This window comes from Erinaceus europaeus, chromosome 6, assembly GCF_950295315.1.
Source record: "Erinaceus europaeus chromosome 6, mEriEur2.1, whole genome shotgun sequence".
Lineage (NCBI taxonomy): Eukaryota > Metazoa > Chordata > Mammalia > Eulipotyphla > Erinaceidae > Erinaceus > Erinaceus europaeus.
Genome location: NC_080167.1, coordinates 30,229,449 through 30,255,168, shown reverse-complemented (window position 1 = coordinate 30,255,168; position 25,720 = coordinate 30,229,449). Strand labels below are relative to the sequence as shown.

Sequence of the window (25,720 nt, the reverse complement as noted above, 5' to 3'; positions counted from 1 at the left end):
AAGACATCTTATAAACAAGAACATCACTATAATACTTGCAATATATCAGAGCAAATAAAAGTGTGTTGAACAATGGCACTACAATACATTAAATCCATAATATCAATAAATGTCAATGGCTGAAACTCACCCATCAAAAGACACAGAGCGGGAGGCTGGATCAGAAAACATAACCCAACCATATGCTGCTTCCAAGAATCCCATCTTGTTGTGTCAGATGGGATAAACATGGACTTAAAGTGAAAGGATGGAAAACTATCCTACAGGCTAACAAACCACAAAAAAGGCAGGAACAGCCATTCTCATCTCAGACACAATAGATTTTATATTAAAGTAATAAAAGATAGGCAAGGACATTACATAATGATTAGAGGATCAATCAGCCAAGAAGACTTAACAATTATTAACATCTATACACCCAATGAGGGACCATCTAAATACATCAAGCACCTACTAAAATAACTTCAAAAATACATCAATAGGAACACAATAATAGTAGGAGACTTTAACACCCCACTCTCACACTTAGATCAACAAAGCAGAGAATCAACAAAGATACAAGAGAATTAAATGAAGAGATTGACAGACTAGATCTCTTGGACATTTTCAGATACACATAACACATAACATTCTTTTCAAATACACATAACACATACTCAAGGATAGACCACATGTTAGGCCACAAAGACAGCATCAATAAATTTAAGAACATTGATATCATCCCTAGCATCTTTTCAGACCACAGTGTTAAATATTAGTAAAACATTTAACTAACATTTAACAACAAACAGAAAATTATTAAAAGTCACAGAATTTGGAAACTAAACAACATACTCCTTAAGAACCACTGAGTCAGAGAGTCACTCAAGCAAGAAATTCAAATGTTCCTGGAAACAAATGAAAATGAAGACACAAACTATCAAAATATTTGGGACACAGCTAAAGTAGTATTGAGAGGGAAACTTATAGTCATACAATCACATATTAAACAAATTAAACAACAAGAAAAAGCTCAAATAAATGACCTTACTGTACACCTCAGGGACTTAGAGGAAGAGGAACAAAGAAACCCTAAAGCAACCAGAAGGACAGAAATCACTAAAATTAGAGCATCCAGAAATTACTCCCATATACTGTTTCAGCAAAATCAATCAAATACCTAGGAATAAAGTTGACCAAAGAAGTGAAAGACTTGTATACTGAAAACTATGAGTCGCTACTCAAGGAAATTGAAACTGATACCAAGAAATGGAAAGATATCCCATGCTCATGGATTGGAAGAATAAATATCATCAAAATGAATATTCTCCTCGGAGCCATATACAAATTTAACGCAATACCCATCAGTGTTCCACCAAGCTTCTTTAAGAGAATAGAACAAAACTATAATCATTAATCTGGAACATGAAAACACCTAGAATTGCCAAAACCATCTTGAGGAGAAGGAACAGAAATGGAGGCATCACACTCCCAGACCTTAAACTATATTATAAAGCCATCATCATCAAAACAGCATGGTACTGGAACAAAAATAGGCACACAGACCAGTGGAACAGAATTGAAAGTCCAGAAATAAATCCCCACACCTATGGGCATCAAAACTTTGATAAGAGGGCCCAAAGGATTAAATGGAAGAAGGAGGCCCTCTTCAATAAATAGTGCTGGGAAAACTGGGTTGTAACATGCATAAGAATGAAATTGAAACCACTTTCTCCAGAAACAAAAATCAATGCCAAATGGATCAAGGACTTGGATGTCAGACCAGAAACAATAAAATATTTAGAGGAAAATACTGGTAAAACACTTTCCCACCTACACCTCAAGGACATCTTTGATGAAATAAACCCAATTGCAAGGAAGACTAATGCAAAAACAAACCAATGGGACTACATCAAATTGAAAAACTTCTGCACAGCCAAAGAAACTATTAAACAAAGACACCCATCACAGAATGGGAGAAGATCTTCACATGCCAGACATCAGACAAGAAACTAATCACCAAAATATACAAAGAGCTCAGAAAACTTAGCACCATAAAAGCAAATGACCCCATCCAAAAATGGGCAGAGGATATGAACAAAACATTCATCTCAGAGGAGATCCAAAAGGCTAACAAACATATGAAAAACTGCTCCAGGTCACTGATTGTCAGAGAAATGCAAATTAAGACAACACTGAGATACCACCTCACTCCTATGAGAATGGCATACATCAAAAAGGACAGCAGCAACAAATTCTGAAGAGTCTGTGGGGACAGAGGAACTCTTTTACATTGCTGGTGGCTATGTAAATTGGTCCAGCCTCTGTGGAGAGCAGACTGGAGAACTCTCACAAGGCTAGACATGGACCTTCCATATGATTCAGTAATTCCTCTCCTGGGGTTATACCCCAAGGACTCCATAACACCCAACCAAAAAGAGGTGTGTACCCCTATGTTCATAGCATCATTATTCATAATAGCTAAAACCTGGAAGTAACCCTGGTGCCCAACAACAGATGAGTGGCTGAGAAAGCTGTGGTATATATACACAATGGAAGACTATACAGCTATCAAGAACAATGAACCCACCTTCTCTGACCCATCTCAGACAGAGCTAGAAGGAATTATGTTAAGTGAGCTAAGTCAGAAAGATAAAGATGAGTATGGGATGATCCCACTCATCAACAGAAGTTGAGAAATAAGATCTGAAAGGGAAACCAAAAGCAGGGTCTGACTAAATTGAAAGTAGGGCACCAAAGTAAAAACCCTGTGGTGAGGGGTAGACATGCAGCTTCCTGGGCTGGTGGGGGTGGATGGATGGGATGGGACACAGTCTTTTGGTGGTGGGAATGGTGTTTATGTACACTCCTAGTAAAGTGTAGTAATACAAATCACTAGTTAATTAATATAAGGGGGAAAATTAATTGTATGTCTCGAAGTTTTTAAAACACAGAATGAGTCTTTTTAATATATAGGCTGTGTATTTGATATGTGGACTCTCTCAAAAGCCTAGACCAAGTAGATCAGAAGCAACCAATAGCACAGCTATATACAAGATACTGGGTACTGTACAGCAAACCATAACAAAAGGACTTCTCAAAGTTAACCCAATTACCAAATAATGTGAAGATAACATTAACTATCCATTGTCTTTTTGAACCCTAAGACAGCAGGAACCTCACATCTCCACTATAGAGCCTCTACTTCCCCCAGTCCTGGAACCTTTGGATAGGGCCCACTTTCCCGTATGCCTCTCCCAATCCATATAAAATAATATTGTATCTGCTGATCGCAACCTAATCAACACAACGATTGCCACCTCAACATACTTCATCTCAAACTTTGTCCAGAGACTTGACGTGTGGAATGACAACAACTTCATTACTCGGGTGAGACCTTTCCTTTCATAGTATTCTCTAATTCCATCTCAGGTGGTTCACTTTCTAACAAAGTCCCAAAAGCTAGATATAGACCAGGTTCTGTGAGAGAAAGCATATGTTCACACGTATCCATAAACTACTGCAAAATATATACCTGAAAGCAGAAGTACACTAGAGTTTGCAGTGAGTACCCCCTTAATACTTCCTCTCCACTATTCCAAGCTTTGGGTCCATGATTGTTAACATTTTTTTTGGCTTTGTATGTTAACTCTCTTTTCAGCCACCAGGTTCCAGATGCCATCAGGATGCCGGCCAGGCTTCCCTGGACTGAAGACCCCACCAATGTGTCCTGGAGCTCAGCTTCCCCAGAGACACACCCTACTAGGGAAAGAGAGAGGCAGACTGAGAGTATGGAATGACCAGTCAACGTCCATGTTCAGTGGGGAAGCAATTACAGAAGCCAGACCTTCTACCTTCTGCAACCCACAACGACCCTGGGTCCATGCTCCCAGAGGGATAGAGAATGGGAAAGCTATCAGGGGAGGGGATGGGATATGGAGGTTGGGTGGTGGGAATTGTGTGGAGTTGTACCCCTCCTCCCCTATGGTTTTGTTAATTTATCCTTTCTTAAATAAAAAATAGATTTTAAAAAAAGAAAAAAAACAGAGAGAAATTGAAAGGGGAGAGGAAGATAAGAGAGATAGAGAACACCTGCAGCCTTGAATTTGTGAAACTTTCCCCTTGAAGGTGAGGACAAGGGGCTTGAGCCGGCTCCTTGCAGTCTGTAATGTGAGCACTTAACCAGATGCACCACTGTCTGGCCCCTTAAAACTACTGTCTCACCATTCTTAGCTTGAAATATCCTCTATCCATTTGTTTTCTTTTTTCTTTCTTTCTTTCTTTTTTTTTTTTTTGCCACCAGGGTTATCATTACCTCTGTTCCTGCACTAGAAATCCACTCTGGGCTCTGTACCTGCACTAGAAATCCACTGCTCCTGGTGGCTATTTTTCTTTTCCTTTTCTTTCTTTCTTTTTTTAAAAAAAATTTATTAGATAGTTTAGAGAAAAATTGAGAAGGAAGTGGAAAACAGAAAAGGAGAGAAAAAAAGAAAGATATCTGCAGACTTGCTTCACCAGTCCTGCAGAGCCCCCACTGCAGATGGGGAGCAAATGCTTGCACCCAAGTGTGTGCTCAGTCAAGTGTGCCACTGTCTAGTCACCCTCTATCCCTTTCTTCCCCCCCTTTCAGACTTTAACATTATATTTATTTTTTGTCATATTCCTATGGATTGTGCTTCTAGGTCTATTTTACTGTATATCACCTTGTTGAGAGTAAATGTACCTTTTCTTGTTCTCTGTGGCACTCCTTTAAATAACTCTTCCAAGGTAGGTCTAATAATGGCAAACTCCTTTACTTTTTTTTTTTTTGGTCTGGTTTGACTGCTTCTTAATATTTGAATGATAGTCTTGCAGGGTAAAGTATGCATGGCTGGCAGTTGTAGTCTTCTGAAGCTTTAAATATACCACTCCACTCTCTCCTGGCCTCCCTGGTTCCTGCTAAAAAAAGAAAGAAAAGAAAGTCTGATGCAAATCTGATTATGTTGTCTTTTTAAGACACTATTTTTCCCTAGAAGCTTGAACTTTTTGTTTATCCTTGACTTTTGACATTTTCACAATGATGTACATTTGGGTTCAATAATTTGAGAATTCTGCTTCCTGAACACTGACCATATGCAATATATGAAAATTTGTCTGCTTTTACTTGTTTGAATATGGTTTCTGCTCCCTTCTCTCTCTCTTATTCTCCTGAAACCCATATAATTCTGATATTTATTTTTGTAATGGAGTCCTCAGTCTCTTAAAGAGTTGCCTTATTTTTCCTAAACCCTTTTTTTCCTTCTTCTTTGAATACAAATAGTCTGGCCAGTTTGTCTTCTATTTCTGATTTATCTCTTCTACTTGGGTAAATCACCTTCCTTGACTTGCTATTTGAGACTAGAATGTATTCCAAGTGCCCTTCATACCCTGTAACTGTTTTCAAGTTTTCCATTTTCCTACCAAGTGAATCTTCAAAATCATGGATTTATTTTCTTAATCCATTTCTACATATTAAATTGAAAAGCTTTGTTTTTCTTCAATTGTTAGCAATGTGTTCCCTAAGTTCTTTCTCTGATTGCTCTTCTGGATTTGCATCACTAAGTTTCTGACCCTCAACAAGGTTTTGAAGAACCAGTATTTTCCTCGTTTTTCCATCTGTTTTGGTTTCTGTTGCTGGCCATGTGTAGTGCTTGGTTCTCTTTTGTATGTGAGTTGCAGACAGAAGGGAGGAGCTTTGAAGAATTGTCATAGTATTATTGCACCTGATGTCCCTTAAATAGAGCCCTAGTGTGGAGGATAAGGGATGCCAGACTGAAAGTAGGAACTAAACTGTGTTAAAGTCACTTTTTTCTTAACTGCATGGCAGTTTGATCCCAATCACTAGGGTCTCTATGACAGCTGGGACAGCTTAGAGTTTGAAAGTTTTCTCTAATGCCAAAAGGATACAGCATTCAGTTTCCTGGTTCCTGTGAATGGTTCCTCTGGATTTTGCTCCAGGATCTACAACTTGTAGAATCTACAAGTTGTAGAAACCTACAACTCTAAATGCAACACTTGAGTTCCTTATTTTAGATGACTTGGTCCTTAAGTGGTTCCTTACAAACCCATTAATTTCATTAATGTGTATCTGAAATTACTGCAGATATGGTGCCCAATGGCAATGAAGTACTGCATTTCTGCTTGAGTCCTTCTTTCCTTCTCCTCCTTCCCACTGTCCATGTACAGTCACCAACTTTCATATAATGATGTTGCTTTCTTCACTAAATATCTCAGCTGTTCTCTGATTAAATTGAGTTATTTTGTTGTGATATTTATTTTCTGTGTGTGAGTCAACTTTTAGTGACTAGTTCACCATAGCTCTCAGTTAGCTAATTATTAAACATATATTATGTATTTTGCTAAAAATAATCCTTGCAATTGCTTCCCCACTGAACATGGGTGTTGGCAGGTCGATTCATACTCCTAGTCTGTCTCTTTCCCTGGTGGGGCAGGGATCTGGGGAGGTGGGACTCCAGGACACATGGTGGGGTCATATGGTGGGGTCGTCTGCCCAGGGAAGTCAGGTTGGCATCATGGTATATCATCTGAGTTAAGATATAAAGCAGAATTGCATCCACCAATCACAACCTAACCAACGCAACGATTGCCACCTCAACATGCTTCACCTCAGACTGTGTCCAGAGACTTCACGTGTGGAATGACAACCTTTCAGCTTCATTACTTGGGTTCCAGATGCCACCAGGATGCTGGCCAGGCTTCCCTGGATTGAAGACCCCACCAATATGTCCTGGAGCTCCGCTTCCCCAGAGACACACCTTACTAGGGAAAGAGAGAGGCAGACTGGGGGTATGGACCAACCAGTCAACGCCCATGTTCAGCGGGGAAGCAATTACAGAAGCCAGACCTTCTACCTTCTGCAACCCTCAATGACCCTGGGTCCATGCTCCCAGAGGGCTAGAGAATGGGAAAGCTATCAATGGGAAGGGGTGGGTTAAGGAGATTGGGTGGTGGGAATTGTGTGGAGTTGTACCCCTCCTACCTTATGGTTTTGTTTGTTAATCTTTTCTTAAATAAAAAATTAAAAAAAAAAGATATAAAGCAGAACAAATTGTAACTAATCATGAACCTAAAGGCAATAATACTGCAGATGAAGATTTGGAGTCTCCAATTTGGAAAAAGCTAGTAGGTCTATTTTAGGTATATTCCAAGGGGCCCATAATTTTACTAGATTTTGCCTGCACCTGACATCTAATATGCAGGTGGACCCAGGTTATTGTCTGGGGAGATGGAAGCCAAATTTTCCACCTTTTCCACCCCACAATGATCCTGGGTCCATACTCCCAGAGGGATAAAGAATAGGAAAGCTATCAAACAAGGGGATTGGATATGGAGTTCTGGGGGTGGGAATCGTGTGGAAATGTACCCCTCTTATCATATTGTCTTGTCAATATTTCCATTCTATAAATAAAAATTAAAAAAAAAAGAAAAAATGGACACCAGGATTTGTTGTGCTAGCACCAAACCCCAGAGATAACACTGGAGGCTAAATAAATACATAAAAAGAAAAATATATTTTGGCCAGCTGAATTACTAAGATCTACATTTCTTATAAATTAGCACTTGTGGAATTTTCATGTGGATTTAGACATAGTACTAAAAATGTGTTCCCTTAAAACCACGACATTAATAAAGTTTAAAAAAGCTTTCTTAAAAGACTCTGGGGTGAGGGGATGGTTTAGGTCCTGAAATGCCATGGCAGAGGAGGACCTAGTGGGGATTGAATTGTATTGTTATGTGGAAAACTGAGAGATGTTACACATTTACAAAGTACTGTATTTTACTGTTGTATTCTACTATAACTTAATCCCCCCAATAAAGAAAAATTAAAAAGCAAAAAAAAGAAAAAAATTTTCTTTTATGCTCTAGCAACAAAATCAACCAAAACCAGGTGAAAAGTGCCTTTGTTTAAATCTTACCTTGCAGGACTGATGAAATAGATCACTGGGGTAGTGCACTGCTCTGCCATATGCATGACCCAGATTCCAGCTTGGCCCCTACCACACTGAAGGAAATAAAGATGCTGTGGCCTCTTCATTTTCTGTGGCTCTCTGTCTCCATCTAAGAAAAAAAAATTACTCGGCTTGTATTACTCAATCTTGGTTAATTTTTGAAAAATATTCTAGGGAGAATTGCCAATTTGGCATTAGAACCACACCAAATTTATTCAGTGCTCCTATTTGGCAGTTTTATTATTTTTTTCTTTGAGGTTTATTTTTTATTTTAATTCTTCAAACAAAGGATATGGGAGTTGGATATAAGATTTACTTAAGTCTGGTAAGATCTGGTTTCAGCAGTTCCCTGTTTATCTTCTGGTTGTTTTTGTGGCAGAGGAGGCATTACAACTTACTTCTGACCCTTTTTGTAGCATCATCAGTAATTATAAACATTAAATTTTTAGAATTAGAGGTAGTACTAGGTGTCTACAAGGTTTAGATAAGGAGAAATAGTTTTATGTTATGAATGATTTCCTTCGGTCCTACTGTGACGTTACATAATTAGGGAGATATTGGTACAGTTAAAATTAATGAGCTAAGGGCAACAGCAGGCATTTTTATGGACAAATAGGTCATCATAATTGTTGCAGCAATAACATATCACATATTGGTGTTCACTCTGTTTTAGTATCACCATTTCAGCTCTTCAACTGTACGGTTTTAGGAGAAGAAATCCCTTACTTTCTGCTACATTGAGTAACAACACAACTTTTTTTTTTTAAAAAAATATTTATAAAATGTAAATATTGACAAGACCATAGGATAAGGGGGTACAATCCCACACAATTCCCGAGTGCAACCTGGAATGTTCCTAGCTGTGACCACAGAATGTAAGCTCAGAGCTATAGGGATGCAGAGGTTACACAGGCTCCTGTGCTGAATATGGGCCCCAGATCAAATCAATGGGGTTTACAGTTAACAATATTTACATACTTTCCCCATATTTAGGAGCTACTCTCTTCTCTGATCCAGCTTTCTAGTCCTTTTTCAAACTATGACATGGTTATATCTTAAATAAGTGCTGGTAACACCTATTTAGTCTGCTGCAACAGAAAGCAAAAGGTCCATAGCCAGTCTCTGTGATTGGAAGTTCGACTTGGCTTGGAATTTATCTAGAATGCAATTTGCACCTTGGAAATCAAGGGACTTTTCCTGAAAAACAGGAACTCTTTTCCAATCACTTAACATCAGATAGCTAATAATTTTGTTTCTAATCTATAAGAAGATAATAAATGCAATCTTGGCTGCAGTCATTTTGTATTATTTGCTACACAAGTACTCAGTATATCTCTAAAATCGAACTTTCTGTGGGTTTGGGCAGTAGTGCACCAGTTTAGCACACATAGTACAAAGCGCTAGGACTTGTTCAAGGATCAGGGTTCAAGCCCCCACTCCCCACCTGCAGCGGGGTCACTTGACAAGCAGTGAAGCAGGCTTGCAGGTTATCTGTCTTTCTCAGACCCCTCTCTGACTTCCCCTCCTCTCTCTCTGTCCTACAGCAGCAGCAACAACAGCAGCAGCAACAGGGAGAAAATGGCTGCCAGGCGCAGTGGATTCATAGTGCAGGCCCCGAGCCCCAATACACACACACACACTGGAACTTTCTACAGGAAAATTTCTCCCAAATAAAAATAAATTAGAAGAATTTCATAGACTACATTTCCTACTTTGGAAAACTATCATCATACTTTTCACAGGACTTACAAATAGTTTGCTTGGATTTTTAAAACATATTTATGTAAATCTGGTCTTAGGATTCCACATGAGTGAAGCTATCTGGTGTTTATCATTATCTCTACTTAATTCAATAATCATAATCACCTGAAGTTCCATCCATTTTGTTCCAAAGGACACAATGTCATATTTTTGATTGCAGAGTAATATTCCATAGAATATATATATCCCATAACTTCTTTAGCCAGTGATTTATTGATGGGTATTTAGGCTGCTTCTAGTCTTTGGCTATTGTCAACAATGCAGCTATGAACACAGGGGTGTGTATGTCTATTTAGATTACTGTTTGAATAGAAAGTATCCTTTGAATAAATGAATGGTATTACTGGATCATAAGGTACTTCTATTTTTTGTTTGTTTAAAGGCTCTACAGTTTTTCAGAGGGGATGCATCAGTTTGTATTCCCACCAGCATAAACTGCAACTTTATTCCACTTCCTAAATGGGAAAGCTAACTTCTGTCTTAATTGAATAAGCATATAGACTAACTTGTGCCAGAAAAGTTTGATATATTTTTGTTTTTCTATACAGAAATGTGTTATAACTTGACTGAAATCCAATACTTTATCTTCTCACTCCCTTTTGCCTGTTTGAACTTTTGTCTTGGCCCTGAATACTAAAGATTGTCAAACAAGGAACATTTTACATAGACCTCTGGGGAGGGGAGGAAGCTAACTAGGAACCTGTTTTGTTGATCACCCAGAAAACGTATTGCTTAATGATGGTATCTCAAAGTTTTACAAGGGACAGACTACCAGGTCCTGATGATTCATTCATTCCTTGTGATAGTATTTTTTCCTGTTGGACAGTTTTGTGTCAGGTCTCCATTTGCCAACTGACCTTTTATAAATCCCAAACCCCAACCTGAGGGTACTTTTTTTTTTTCCTATTGAGACATGAATCTGAAACCTTTCCAGCAGTTCAACTAACTAAAAACCTGCTTTTCTTGTACCAACCCTAAGATCAGCATATGCTCTTCCTAGACTTTGTGATGATATGAATCCATATCTTAACTTCTGTTCATGAGTGTTAATTATCCATATTCATCCTTTTTCTGGATTATCTCATTGAATATGATTCTTTCAAGCTCCATCCAAGATGAAGTGAAGAAGATGAACTCATTCTTAATAGATGAGTTGTAGCTTTTCTTTTTTTAGAATAAGCTTTTACTTTTTTTTTTTCTTTCATCCAATATACTTTTAAATATTTTCCCCAAGAGCTACAGGATAAAGTTCAATTCCCTTGGCCAATACCTTCAAGGAACTATCTAATGGCAGCTGTGGCTTCAAAATATTTTCCATTGTGCTAACTATCTTTACCTGAATATCATTACAATAAAAAAACGTGTGTGACATTTGCATCAAAGCGGTAGTTTAAGTATATGAACAAGATAATGATTAAACTTTCTTCCACATTAACAAGATTTGGAAGGTTGTAATAGGAAATACTGGTCCAAAATTCTGGCATTTTTTGTGTTTCTAAATCTTATTGCTGTTTCAATGTTCTCCATTTTGTTTCTAAGACAGAAAGAAGACTTTTCAGTGCACAAGTAACACTTTCCAAAACCATACAGGTGATACACAACCCAACAAATATGCAGAAGAAAAACACATTTTGTAAGTAGATTCTATTATACTCTAGTTCTTCTGTTTGAGTATTAAGATAGTCTTGAGATTTAAGAAACCAGTTACCCAGACATGCAGGCAATTTACTGAACATGAATACCACCCAGGAACTATAACGGGAGTTTCCAACCTTAGCACCCCATGTATCAATTGGCAAACAGACCTCTTTTCAGTGACTAAGGCACGACTACCTGCTGTTTTCAATTACTTCTTGCTTGATAAATGCAGTGGAAGCTACGTTAATCCAGTTTCTGTAAACTACATGAAGTGCAAGAAGAAATCTTCAGAAGTCTTCCTACTGTGGGGAGACTTTCAAAGGTATCTGTCATTACTGTGGGGGGGGAGGGCCTTAGAGGAATTTTAGTGTCTTATGAGGGGACTCGTACTTAGAACCCCAAATTTCTTCAAAGTGATTTCTATTTTTGTCTTTTACACTTTTCTTTGTTATAACCAAGATCTCTGATGGAAAATTTTTATTTCCTAAAGTTGCAACACCCTTCAAAGAAGGCTTGTTAGAAGTGTTTGTAAAGGTTGTTTATCTGTTTTTACTTCTTTTACTTTCAGAAATGTAATAAAACTGTCCCATCGGAGAAGGGACTTATAAGTGAATAAAGATTAAAGTAATAATCCAACCACATAACAAATATATCGGCATTCTAATGTACATTCCATCTTTCATCTTAAAGTCTGGATATTTTTATGAGGGGATAAATATGAACCTTGGCTACATGAGCTGTGTTTAATTTATATTTATAGTGCATATAAGTCACATCTAGAAGAAAGAATGTGAGACTATTCCAACCTTTGGGTCCATGATTGTTCAACAATTTTTTTGGCTTTGTATGCTGACTCTCTTTTCAGCCACCAGGTTCCAGATGCCATCAGGATGCCGGCCAGGCTTCCCTGGACTGAAGACCCCACCAATGTGTCCTGGAGCTCCGCTTCCCCAGAGACCCACCCTACTAGGGAAAGAGAGAGGCAGACTGGGAGTATGGACCGACCAGTCAACGTCCATGTTCAGCGGGGAAGCAATTACAGAAGCCAGACCTTCTACCTTCTGCAACCCACAACGTCCCTGGCTCCATGCTCCCTGAGGGATAGAGAATGGGAAAGCTATCAGGGGAGGGGATGGGATATGGAGGTTGGGTGGTGGGAATTGTGTGGAGTTATACCCCTTCTACCCTATGGTTTTGTTAATTTATCCTTTCTTAAATAAAAAATAAATTGAAAAAAAAAAAGAAAGAATGTGAGAAAGTCTGAGATTCCACCACTTCTTATACTTTCTGAAACCACTATTCTCTGTCCAATCAGGCGTAGTACTGATTGGTTCCACCATACATCCAGATGGAGTAACGGGGCCTGACATAGCAACATAGCACCTCATGAGCGTATAAACAGAAAATTAAGAATGAGTTTCTTCATCTATAATCTCATAGTTGGAAAGGTACTCAGATCACATAAAGTAGCCATGTTCTTTCACTTAAAATCAGAAATTGGACAGGAAGTAAGATCATATGTCCAAAGATAATACCTAGTTAATGACCTAGTTAAAAGCAGAGGTTTCAAAGTTCCTTACCAAAGTTCAGCCTGGATGCTTTCTGTTGATGCAAAATGCTGCTTGCTTAGTATTTCAGGGTAGCAGGAGAACCGAAGTCTTGGTTTGGTTTAGGGATATTTTCAAAGATGGGCTAGGTGGTGGCATATCTGGTAGAGTGCACATGTTGCCATGTATCAAAGACCCAGTTTCAAGCCCTGGGTCCCCACCTGCAGATTTGCAAGTGGTGGAGCAGTACTTCAAGTGTTTTTCTTCCTCTTTTTATCTCCCTATTTCTCTTGTGTCACTATCAGAAAATGAAGTGGAGTGAAAAAAAAAAAAAAGGCTGTTGGGACAGCTGAGTCAGTGTGTAGGCACTGACAGCCAACAATAATCATGGTAGAAAAAATGTACATCTCGTAAAATGTGAGAACTATGCTGGTACAGGAGTATGTGTAGGGTGGGACAACTTTGGTGGGGATGTGGTGACTTTCATGCATCAAGTGTGGATATAAAAATACTCCTGAAATCTGATAATTCTGTGATATAATGTTAAATTACTAGTAAAAATAAAATTTCAACTATAAATAAAAAAATAGTACCCAACATAATCTATTTTTGGACTTCCTCAACTAGTATTGTTCTTAGAAAAAGGATTATATAAGTTACTCTAAAATTGTTTCCCCTAGCCCCTATGAAACAATACTGGCACATAGAGAAGATATGTAGAGCTGTTGTAAATAAATGGCAATAACTGCAATTACAGTAACAACAAACACTATTGGTTATTTTGAATGCACTATGAGCTGGGCTATTAAATTGTTTAACTTAACTTTTATAATAACTTCATGAAATGAATACACCTGTCACATTCTCATAGAGAAAATGAGACTCAGAGATTAACTTACCTGAGTTTACACAAGTAGGCAGTAATGACACAGGAGTTTGAACAGAAACATCTATAACACCGTTTTACTTCCTATGAGCTTAAAGGAGGAAGGTGAGAACATATATATATATATATATATATATATATATATATATATATATATATATACAATTTCCACCATCTGAGCCCTCTGAGCCTGAAACCTGATATGCAGGTGGATCCAAGTTATTGTCTGAGGAGATGATGTCATGGCTGGAAAAAGGACCAGAAAGCTGTATATCAGGGAAGAGAGTAGCTCCCTAATATAGGAAAGGTGTACAAATATTGTTGACTGTAAACCTCAGTGACTTGATCTGATCTGGGGCCCATATTTAGCTTAGGAGCCTATGTGACCTCTGCATCCCTGTAGATCTGAGCTCACATTCTATGGTTATGAGTAGGAATCCAGAGGTGAATGTTAAAAACTAGGGAGGATGTTGTTTGTTTGGCTTCATATGTTAACTCTCTTTTCAATCACCAGGTTCCAGATGCCACCAGGATGCTGGCTAGGCTTCCCTGGATTGAAGACCCCACCAATGTGTCCTGGAGCTCAGCTTCCCCAGAGACACACCTTACTAGGGAAAGAGAGAGGCAGACTGGGGGTATGGACCGACCAGTCAACGCCCATGTTCAGCGGGGAAGCAATTACAGAAGCCAGACCTTCTACCTTCTGCAACCCTCAAGGACCCTGGGTCCATGCTCCCAGAGGGCTAGAGAATGGGAAAGCTACCATGGGAGGGGGTGGGTTATGGGGATTGGATGGTGGGAATTGTGTGGAGTTGTACCCCTCCTACCTTATGTTTTTGTTCACTAATCCTTTCTTAAATAAAAAATTAAAAAACAACAACAACAACAAAAAACTAGGGAGGAGAGAGTTGGGTGGTTGTGCAGCGGGTTAAGTGCACGTGGCTTAAAGTTCAAGTATTGGCCTAAGGATCCCATTTTGAGCCCCCTGGATCCCCACCTGCAGGGGAGTCACTTCACAGGTGGTAAAGCAGGTCTGCAGGTGTCTATCTTTCTCTCCCCCTCTCTTCTCCTCCTCTCACCATTTCTCTCTGTCCTATCTAACAATGATAACATCAATAACAACAACAATAACAACTACAACAATATTTAAAAAAAAACAACAAGGGAAACAAAAGGGGAAAAAAAAACTAGGGAAGATAACAGAGTCATGTCAGATGGACTTGAATAGACTGCAAGCTCAGGAGTTAGGTTTAATCTCAGGCAGAAAGTTTTGAGTAAAGACAAAGAAACCAAATCAGATATTAGGGAAATAAAGATAAATAGGAATTAGTGATTCTCTGTGCATCTATCTACATTGTCTTTTTAAGTAATATAATAAAATTAATCTATCCATGTACATGTTTCCTTTAAAAGATATCATAGTATATCAATAAAGGTATATAGTTTACTATATATACAAAACATATAGAAATGATCCCCCAGTTTACTGCTTTGTTTTGATCTTGATTATGTATTATGTTTTCCTAGTTTTAATTTAATAAATCTTATTAGAATAGGCATTCGTTGTTCAATTAAAGTAATGCTTCATTTTAACATTGATTAGATGGGGGGGTTGTCTAAATAAAACAGTGAGGCAGATAGTTCAGATGCTTCTAAACATTGAGGTAGAGATACTGTACCATCCAAAAGATGTTTTATTCCAATAAGGAGATGACACTCTATGTATATTTTGATTACTTGATTACTTTCCTTGCAAGATTAACATGTGCAATTGAGAGGGAAATTGGAATTAGCAAACATAGGGCTATTCATTATTTATGAGATGGAAATCAAACTCCTATATAACCAAATTCATTCAGACTAATAAAGTTTTTTTCAGGCATAATTTCTGTAACAAATATACATATATTGAACTCTGAAACCCAAGTTTGTTATATAGGAGTACATGGCATTATCCTAATGCAGGACTACCATCTGCTTTAAAACATGCCTCCTGGAAACATCATGTAGAAAGCTGTACTTGGAACTTCACCTGTCTCTGGTATACCAGAAACTCATTCTCTCTGTGCCCATAATATAGTAACTACATTTTCCTTGGCTCTGGCTTGTTCTATTTTGTAATTTTCTCATTGTCCTCTTTGTTTCCTAATTCTGCCACTCAGTGTGTCATGAATTGTTCAATTGGAGTCTAATACATTATTAGCACTCAACCTGCCTTCTGCCCCTGCCCAGGGAATTGTTTGGTATCATCTGTAAAGTGTCTCCAGGTTCAATCAGAATCCCTGCTGTACTAACAGTACAACCATACGGTAAACAAATTCTAGTTAATTCTTAGCTTTCTAAAGTGCATCTGTACAGTATCTAGAACAGGACCTAGAAGATAGTCAATGCTCAGTTACTATCTTATTTTTGTCATCACTGGGCTTTACCACTCCAGGCAACTTTTTCAGACAGAGACGGAAAAGCACAACAACACAGTGCAGTGGGGTCAGGCTTGAATCTGGGTTGTTTTCCTGATAAAATAAGTGCTTCAAGTGGTATTTGTTGCTGGCCCACAGTGTTTGTTAGATGAAAAATATGACTGCACTGGTGTACCACATTCTTAACATTTTTACACTTAAGACTACATAAATCTGTTTATCCTTTCCTCTATGCTGCCTACTTTAGGCTATGATTAGAAATTCACTTAGATCTACTAAAGATGACAAATTGCCTAAGAGCCATATGTGTATTTTGTCTGAGTTGTGCTGATAACCATCAGAACTGAAAACAGAATGGAATTGGGGTGACTGTCTCTGACAGGAAGTGCTAGAATGGGATTGAAAGAACATATTATATATTACATCATTCTGTCCAAGTTTTAATTTTAGCACTTATATATAAACACAATTCAGAATATAATGCATATTTATTCTTAAATAACAAAATATAAATCTTTTTAAGAACTGAAGGTTCATGTGCACATACATGTACACGTGTGTGTGTGTGTGGCATTAAATCAAATATAGAAAGTCTGGGGATGAATATATGAAACTTTCAGTTTTCCATGTTTTACATTAATAACTGTCAGTTTAGATCATATGCCAGGAACAAATAGATGCTTCTTTCAATTTATTAATTTATTCTACCTTATTAACACTCCTTAATCAAAGTCATGCACATAATAAAAAAATGTGGAACATAAAACAGATTAGAAGAAAGAGTGAACATTTCTTTAAACCCACATCAGGCCCAGAACTTATTAGCATTTATCATATAATTTATCAGTGCTAAGAATATAAAATATATTATCATTTTCAATCACTTTTTTCACTATGTAATACATTGTTAATATTTTTATTTGTTCTTTATTGCTTGTAAATGCTTTCTCAAAATGCCCTATGACATTCTTTTTGTCATAAGTTAAATATTGGTAAATATGTGAGCTCATTTCTGGACTTTCAATTCTACCGTACTGATCTTAGTATTTAGTTTTATTCCAGTACCATACTGTTTTAATTATTGACACTTTGTTCATTTTCCTTGTTTATTTTGTTACCAGGTTTATTGCTGGGGTTCAGTAGCTGCATGACAGTACCACAGCTCTTACAGACCATTCCTCTCCTCTCCCTCTCCTCTCCCTCCCACCTCCTCTCTCTTCCCCCTCCCTCTCCCCTCCCCCCTCCCCCTCCCTCTTCTCTCCCCCATTCCCACCTCCCTCTGCCCCTCCCAACTCCCCTCCCCCTCCCACCTCCTCTCCCCTCCCACCCCCTCTCCTCTCCCACCTCCCCTCCCCTCCCTACCACTCCTCTCCTTTCCTTTCCTTTCCTCTCCTCTCCTCTCCTCTCTTCTCCTCTCCTTTTCTCTCCTCTCCTTTGATAGAGGGAAGGAGGGAAAGAGGGATAAAGGAGAGGAAGGAGACACTGCAGCACTGCTCCACTAACAGTATCTTGCATCTTAATTTTAACATTATCCTTTTATATTATGTTTCAGCTGCTTTTCTGGTTTCTTGTGATTCTTTAATAATTTTAAATTTTTTTCTTATATTTTATATAACAGAAAAATTGAGAGTGGCAGAGGAAATAGAGAAGGAGAGAGACAGAGCTGCAGTACTGCCTCACCCCTTGTGAAGTTTCCACCCTGCAGGGGGTGTCCAGGGGCTTGAACCCAGGTCCTTGTGCATGGTAATGAGTATGCTTAACCAAGTGCTCCACCTATTAGATGGGGTCTCTACTTTCTTTTTTTCCCTGGGACTTCTATAATGTGAATATTGTACCATAGGAATCATTCACTTTCACATCTTAAAATTCTTTTTTTCTGTTTACTCTTCTGTTTTGGTATTTTCTTGCATCACATTCTCCAGATCTTCTATCAATTATGTGCCTTGCTTACTGTTAAATCCCTCTACTGAATTTTTAACTACTATTATCAAGTTATTAAAAAGCCAGGCACAAAGATCTTTGGTCCATACTCCCAGAGGGATAAAGCATAGGGAAGTTTCCAATGGAGGGGATGTGATACAGGACTCTGGTTGTAGGAACTGTATGGAATTGTACCCCTCTTTTCCCACATCTTGTTATCATTATTAAATCACCAATTAAAAAAAAAGTAGTTTTGATTGAATATTTTCAAAAGTTTGTGTCTTTGTTATAATCTTATTTTGTTCACTGTTCTTATTTAACATTACTATAACTGACAGTTTTAAACTGTTATTCAGGCAGCTGATTCAGTTCCACTACATTTAAAATTTCCCTCGGGATATTGTTTTGCTCTATCATTTGTTTAAAATTCCTCTTTTTCATCATTTTGTTTAACACTGTATATTAAATATTGGGCTTTGAATGACTGCCTTTCCTCAGCTTGCCATGTTGGCCTTCTATCAGATTGGTATGTTGTAAGATATAATCCTAGAATATTTAACCCAGGACCCTGTTACATTGCATGCATTACAGCATCACATACTGCACTACACATTGGCATTTCTGTATCTATTTAGAAGACTGGAAATCCAGAGCCAACACGGCAAAGTGGTTATTGCTGGAGGGTTAGACAAATTCAAGCCTTCCCAGGGACCTCTAGTATCCCAGCTGAGGAGGATAAGATCTGCAACCTCCCTCTATTCTCAGTCTCAGCTGGTTTCATAGTCTGAACTTCCCCAGTTACTTCAGGTTAACAGTTATTCATTGTCAGTCCTTATCTGGTCTGGAGGTTCTGCAGCTCTGTTTCATAGAGGTACAGACAGAAGAACAATCTATTGTGGGTTTGAACTTCAGTCATGTCACACCCTGAAAAGAAGTAATAGGTAGCTACAGTGAGGTTCTTGGTGAATGTAGTTTTCAGTTAAAATAAAAAATAAAATAAAATAACATGGCCTCCCTTCACACTGCTTTCAATTCAAATACTCGTCTCGCTAAGAGGACATAGTCTTACTTTCAATAAATTCCCTCTCAAGTTTGAACTGCCTGCACCCAGACATCACAGACTAAATTGTTAACTGCCACCCTAGACCAGGGCCCTGCTGGAAGCCACAAAAACTACCCATTAGTCTCTGGTACCTGCAGTACCAAATGTGCAATGTGTCTCTCCTTTCATTCCTGTTCTTTGCTGGTTGCCTGCATCTATCAGCTTCTTCAGCACTGAAACTACTATGCAGCTTGCTCTCCAAAGTTCAGTAATTCTCCAAAAGAGAGCCCTGTTTTGCTTTTAGCCTTACTCTGAATTGCACCTGCTCCACACTTCTCACATATGAGTCACAGCATCTAGGAGTCATACTGGGTTATTTTATCTACAAGTGCTCCTACTCTAAGATGTTTCCTGCTGCCTCTTGCAGTTGGTGACTTTGAACACTTACCTGTCTGTTGGCCCTCTGGATCACTACCTTGGTGAATTTTCTCTCCAGAATTCAATCTCTTTTACTATATCAGGAAAAACAATTATATTCCTAAATGTATATTTAGGTATAAAGTTTAAAAAGGAAGTAAGGACGTGTACACTGAAAACTATGAGGCACTCCTCAAGGACACAGAAAGAGATACCAAGAAACAGAAAGATATCCCATGCTCTTGGGTAGGAATAGTTAAATGACCATTTTACCCAAGGCCATTCCCATCATGATACCATGAAATGTCTTTAAAGGAATAAAACAAAAGCTACAAGAATTTATCTGGACTCAAAAAGTCCCTAGGATTTCCAAATCAATCTAGAAAAAAGAACAAGACTGAAGGCATCACATTGACCTCAAACTTACAAGGCTACAGTAATCTAAATTACCTGTTACTAGAATCAGATACATAGACCAATGGAATAGAATTGAAAACCCAGAAATAAGCCTCTATGCCTTTGGTCAACTAATTTTTAACAAGGAAGCTCAAATGGCGGAAGGAGAGTTTAACAAGTGGTATTGAGAAAATTGGTTTGAAACATGCAAACAAATGAAATTGGACCACCATATAGCATTGTACACACAAGTCAACTCCAAGTGGATCATTAGACCAGAAAATATCAAATATGTAGAAGAAAACACTGGCAGAACACTTTATGTCCTATGCGTTAAAAAGGTCTTTAATGGGACCGGGTGGTAGTGCAGCGGGCTAAGCGCACATGGCATGAAGCACAAGGACCAGCTTAAGGATCCTGATTGGATCTCCCAGCCTCCCACCTGCAGGGGGGTCCCTTCACAGGTGATGAAGCAGGTCTGCAGGTGTCTATCCTTCTCTCCTCCTGTCTTCCCCTCCTCTCTTGATTTCTTTCTGTCCTATCCAACAACAGCAGCAATAACAATAACAACAACAGCAAGGACAACAAAGATGGGAAAAAATGGCCTCCAGGAGCAGTGGAGTCATAGTCCAAGGAATGAGGCTGAAGCTGAGAGAGGTAATATGAGATGCTTGAAGTTGAGCCACTGTGCTTCCATTTCCATGAATAAATTTCCTGTACATCACCATTAGCTGGTTTCAGCTGAGCAGTTGAAAAAGAAGTAGGAGAGTAAATGAAGACTAGCTGGATATCTGAATCATATTCATGTACATTTACTAGAATGCATATTTTGTAAATTACAAAGCATACAGTCAGTGTGATTCACCACATCAATAAAAGCAAAACCAAAAATCACATCATTATCTCAATAGATGCAGAGAAAGCTTTTGATAAAATCCAACACCCCTTCATGCTCAAAACACTACAGAAAATGGGAATAGATGGAAAATTCCTTAAGATAGTGGAGTCCATATATATAGAAAACCTGCAGCCAACATTATACTCAATGGGCAGAAGCTGAAAGCATTCCCCCTTAGATTGGGCTGTCCATTATCAACATTACTCTTCAATGTAGTATTAGAAGTTCTTGTCATAGCAATAAGTCAAAAGAAAAGAATAAAAGAGATACAGACTGGAAGGGAAGAAGTCAAGCTCTCACTATTTACAGATGATATGATAGCATACATAGAAAAACCTAGAGAACCCAGCAAAAAGCCCTAGAAATCATTTGGCAATATAGCACGATGTCAGGCTAAAAAATTAATGTCCAAAAAGAAATGTGCGTACCTATGTTCCTAGTAGTACAATTTTAATAGTCAAATCCTGAAGCAGTCTAGGTGTCAACAACAGATAAGTGGTTGATAAGCTGTGGTATATATGCACAGTGGAATACTACTCAACTATTACACATAATGAATACACCTTTTTCACTTCATTTTGGATGGGGCTTGAAGCAATTATGTTCAGTGAGATAATCCAGAAAAGGAAGGATGAATATAGGATGATGTTCCTCATGGCAAGAAGTTGAGAAATAAGAACAGAAAGGTGAAACAAAGTAGAACTTAGACTGGCTTTGGTGCATTGCACCAATGCAAAGGACTCTGGGAAGGGCTGGGAGGTCATTCAGGTACTGGTGTATGATGGTAGAGGTAACTAGGACAGGGGTGAGAGTGATTTTCAGAAAATTGAGAAATATTTTACACATGTATCAAAAACTATGTACTGTAAACCATTAGTTCCCCCCAATAGAAAAAGTATTATTAGAGAAATACAAACTAAAAGCACGGTGACATGCCACCTTGCAGTTGTGAGAATGACATCAACCAAAGTCTCTGGGCTGCTGGAAATAAGAATTGCTATATTTACCTAGGATGACTTTAGCAAGGCATTTTGAAGCATGTTTTCATATATAACTAGTATACCTAAGTTTTGTATTTTAATTTACAAGTAACTTAAATGTATTGAAAAAGGACATTTGAAAGTCTAAAATAAGGTTCATGTGAGTGAAAAGAGGTGAAAGACAATGGTTCGGCACAAAAGCATTTGGCAGTATTTGAGTTTAATGAAATCAATTCTAACTGAAATTATGTCCTGTTTGGTCAGAATGGTTGCTTAGGCAACAGAACCTAGAGGTCTCTGATCTCCCTCTGCTTGAAGGGTCATGAGAGACACCAACACTTAGGTGGATCTCAACACTTCCATGGTGAAGAAAAACAGTATCCACTCATTTACTAAAATGGAAAACTCATACAATGATAATGAATGGGCTAGATATGCAGTCTTGAGTCAAATGGGAGACATATATATCTCTCCATAAATGGAATGAAGAGGAGGAGGAGAAGATGGAGAAGATGGAGAAGATGGAGGAGACAGAGGAAGAGGAGGAGGAAGAGATACAGGATGCAAAGGAGGTGGCCAAGGAGGTGGAGCAGAAGGAGGTTGAGGAGGAAGAGGAGCAGGAAGAGGATGCGGAAGTTGAGGAGGAGGAAAAAGCCAAGCAGAAGAAGGAGATGATGGCCAAGGTGAAGAAAAAAAGGAAGAGGAAGAGGAGGAGGCCAAAGATGATGATAAGGAGGCTTAAGAGGTGGAGGACGATGGGGCCGAGGCATGGAGGAGAAGAGTGAAATGTAGGAGTAGGATGAGGAGGAGGAGGCAGAGGAGGAGGATGCCAAGGAGGAAGAGGACAATGAAATGGAGGAGAGGAGGAGGATGATAGAGACAACAGTGAGGAGGAGAATGAGCAGCAGGAGTGTGAGGAGGAGCATGAATAGGAGGAGACAAAGGAGGAGGACTGTGATGATGGAGACAAAGTGGAGGAGGAGGAGAAAGACAAAGTAGAGAAGGAGGAGAAAGAGAAAGTGGAGGAGGAGGATGTTGAAAAGGAGGAAGAGAAGAAAGTATAAAAGGAGAGGACAATGAAATGATGAGTAGGGTAGGGGAAGGATGACAAGGACTATGATGATGAAGAATGAGAATGAGAATGAGGAGCAGGATTGTGAGGAGGAAGAGGACTGTGATGATGGAGACAACAATGTGGAAGAGGAGGAGGAAAAGAAAGCTGAGGAAATAGCCAAGGAAGAGGTAGAGGAGACTTGAGGAGGAGGAGGAGGTCAAGGAGGAAGAGGAGGTTGAGGAGGAGGAGGAGGCCAAGGAGAAGAATGAGGCTGAGGAAGAGGAGGCCAAAGAAGAGGCAATGGAGAAGTAGGGAGGAAGAGGAGAAGCAGGAGGAGGAGGTCAGCCAAGGAGAAGCAGCAGTAAGATGATGTAGTGCCAAAGAGGAAGAGGAGGAGGAGACAAGGTGAAGGCTGAGGAGGAGGAGGCCAAAGAGCAGGAGGAGGTAGAGGCCAAGGAAAAGGAGGAGGTGGCCAAGGAGGTGGTGGAGGTCAAAGGTGAGGAGTAGAAGGATGCAGAGGAGGATGCCATGGAGGAGGAAGAGGCTAAGGAGGAGGAGTAGGCAGAAACCCAAGAGGAGGTGGCCCGGGAGGAGAGAAGGATGCTGAGGAGGAGGAGGATTCTGAGGAGGAGGCTAAGAATAAGAGGAAAAGGAGGAGGGGAGAAGGAGAGTAGGAGGGGAAGGAGGCCTAGGAAGATTAGGAGGTCAAGGGGGAGGTGGAGGAGTCCACCCAAAGAAGAGGATGCTGAGGAAGAGGTTGAGAAGGAAAGGAGGAGGTAGATGCTGGCCAATAAGGAGGAGGAGGCAAAGAAGAAGAGAAGGAGTCCAGCTAAAGAAGAGGATGCCAAGGAAGAGGTGAAGGAATAAAAAAAGGAGAAAGAAGGAGGAGGCAGAGAATGAAAGGAGGTGGCACCCATGGGAGGACGAGGTGGCCAATAAGGAGGAGGAGGCAAAGAGGAAGAGGAGGAGTCCAGCTAAGGAAGAGGATGCCAAGGAAGAGGTGAAGGAACTAAAAAAAAAAGGAGAAAGAAGGAGGAGGCAGAGAATGAGAGAAGGTGACAGCCATGGGAGGAGGTGGTCAAGGAGGAGATGAGGTGGCCATGGAGGAGGAGGAGGGGAGGAGGAGGTGGCTGATGAGTAGGAAGAGGAAGCCAAGGAGGAGGAGGCTGAAAAGCTGGAGGCTTAGGTGAGGAAGAGAATGCTGAAGAGGAGGAGGAGGAAGGCAAGAAGGAGTATGCCAAAAAGGAAGAGGAGTTGGAGGAAGGGGTGGAGGTTGAGGATGAGAGAATAGGAGGAGGAGGCCAAGAAGGAGGATGCCAAGGAGGGGGAGGTGGCTGAGTAGGATAAAGAGTTATAAGGTGAGGATGAGAGGAGGAAGATGAGGCTCAGGAGGAGGTGGAGGAAGAGGAGGAGGAGAAAAAGAAAAGGCAAAGGAAGAGGAGAAGGAGGCTGAGGAGGAGAGCAGGAGGAGGTGGAGGCCTAGGAGAAGGAGCAGGTAGGGGAAGAGGCCAAGGAAGAAGAGGACAGTGAAATGGAGTAGGGTACAAAGGAGCAGGATGAGGACTATGATAGAAATAACAATGGGGAGGAGGAGGGTGAGGAAGAGATGGGAGGATGAGCAAGAAAAAGAGGAAGAGATGTAGGAGGAGAACAAGGAGGAGGAGAAATCTGAGAAGGAGGTGGCTGAGGTGGAAGATGCCAAGGAGGAGGAGGCTGAGAAGGAGGAGGAGGCAAAGGAGGTGGAGGCCAACCAAGAGGAGGTAGTGAAGGAGGAGGAGAAGGAAGAGGCTGAGGAGGAAGAGGAAGAGGAGACTGAGGAGGAGGAGGACATGAAGGAGGAAGAATAGTCTGAGGAGGAAGAGGCAGAAGAGGAGGAGATGGTGGTGGAGGTCAAAGAGGAGGAGGAGAAGGATGCTGAGGAGGAGGAGGAAGCCAAGGAGGAGGAGGCAGCCCTGGAGAAGGTGGTGGCCCTAGAGGAGGAGGAGGTGAAGGAGGACTATAATGATGGAAACAACAATGTGGAGAAGGAGTATGGTGAGGAAGAGAATGATAATGATGAGAATGGATACAGCAATGAAGACAAGGAGGTTGAATTTCTTTTTAGGGGGGTGGATATTACAACACAGTCTGAAGATAGCAGAGCCATAACTACGGAATTCTCAAGAATCAGAGGAAGAAGAGTTAAAAGCCCAAGCCTAAAACAACATAGGACAAGAACCACCAAGCTTACCAAGTCTACATTTTTTAACATCTTATCACATAATAAATTATGGGCAACCTGAGGTAAATGAAAGTGAGAATTACCCAAGAAATTATAATCAGGTACTGAGACAACAACTAAGTTGTGTCACAGATGAATCCAATTTTGAGTCCACTTCAGACAGATTTTCTATCTCTACCACCACAAGCTTTACCTCAATTGAAGATTACTCAGACATCAGCTCTCCATGCTTTGAAAACAGGAACGGAAGCATCTTAAGCTAGTTTGCTTTCCAATATGTGGCAAGATAATAGCTCTGTGACACCGGAAGAAATTCATTCTGAAAGTGGTTCTTGGTCCTCCCTTAAGATGAAAAGTATGAACCCGAAGGACTCACCAAAGAGCATATCAATGCCGTGCCAGAAAGATCATTTGAAAACAATGACACAATAAATATCTTACTGTCTTGCAGAATACACAGAAGGGAACAACATCTGCTCACTCCCTTGAAATCATGAGTTTCACATGGAGTGTATTGATAAGTGGCTCTCAGAAAACACCATGTGCCCAATATGTCATAGGCCAGCAGTCTCA

General features: G+C 39.7%; 1 long non-coding RNA gene across 1 annotated transcript in view; it reads right to left on the bottom strand.

Moving 5' to 3' along the window:
* LOC132538905 (uncharacterized) overlaps nucleotides 1-25,720 on the bottom strand; it is a 40,876-nt gene that overhangs the window by 8,996 nt on the left and 6,160 nt on the right. Inside the window, exon 3 of the long non-coding RNA XR_009550210.1 lies at nucleotides 13,813-13,883. This is a non-coding gene — a long non-coding RNA (uncharacterized LOC132538905). The remainder of the gene's footprint in view (nucleotides 1-13,812; nucleotides 13,884-25,720) is intronic.